Source organism: Gossypium arboreum, chromosome 4 (genome assembly GCF_025698485.1).
Source record: "Gossypium arboreum isolate Shixiya-1 chromosome 4, ASM2569848v2, whole genome shotgun sequence".
Lineage (NCBI taxonomy): Eukaryota > Viridiplantae > Streptophyta > Magnoliopsida > Malvales > Malvaceae > Gossypium > Gossypium arboreum.
Window position 1 is genome coordinate 119,297,215 of NC_069073.1, and position 870 is coordinate 119,298,084.

An 870-nucleotide genomic window follows, 5' to 3' on the forward strand; every position below is an offset into this window, starting at 1 on the left:
ACAAAATTAACAATATTACAAGAGTTATACAATCCAAACAATAACAACAAAACAACAGCAAAACAATAGGAAATAAAAGTTTAGGCTTATTTGGGTCGGGTCAGGCCAGGCTTGGGCAAAAAAAATCCTACCCGAAGCCTAGCCCATTTAGAAAACAAACCTTACTCTTTTTTTTTTTTTGTCTAAACCAATTTTTCGTACCTATATTTTTTCTCAAACTTTCTCACTTTTTGAACAAATCTTCAAACTTGGATAGATGACCCGACCCATGATCAAGTTTAGTCATGATCTACCTATTAGTGTTTGATAGCTAAATAAGGTTTTGTCTACGGGCGATTTGGATGGGCAGTAAGGTGCAGTGCGGTACATTTAAATTACTTTTTGTTTCTTACCATCACCGCTATTTTTACACTAACAACAAATAAACACACCGTCTATTAAAACCCACCTAAATCTGATTTAAGCTAACCTAAATGGGAGAAACTTATTGGTTGGGTCTTGGCCCTTTGATTAAATGCTACAATCCCAAATTTAATCCATGCTAAATATTAGTAATTCAACTTAATCTCTTCTAATTTCTTTGTTAAATGAAAAAAAAAATACGATTTTAATTCCTCTTTGCTTGCTTTCCAAGGCTGTTTTTTTTCATTCACGAATTTAAATTTAAAAATTTTAAAAATCGAATTTCTTATTATCCAGTAAATATATAATTTAAAAAAAATCAAAACAGTTGAAGCTAAACTCAGTCAACCAAAACATGAATTATCCATATATATTTTTTCCATTTAAATATCCTTCAGTTGATAAACAGTTGAGATCTACATATTTTAATTTATTTAAATTTTAAAATTTAAAATTAAAAATAAAATA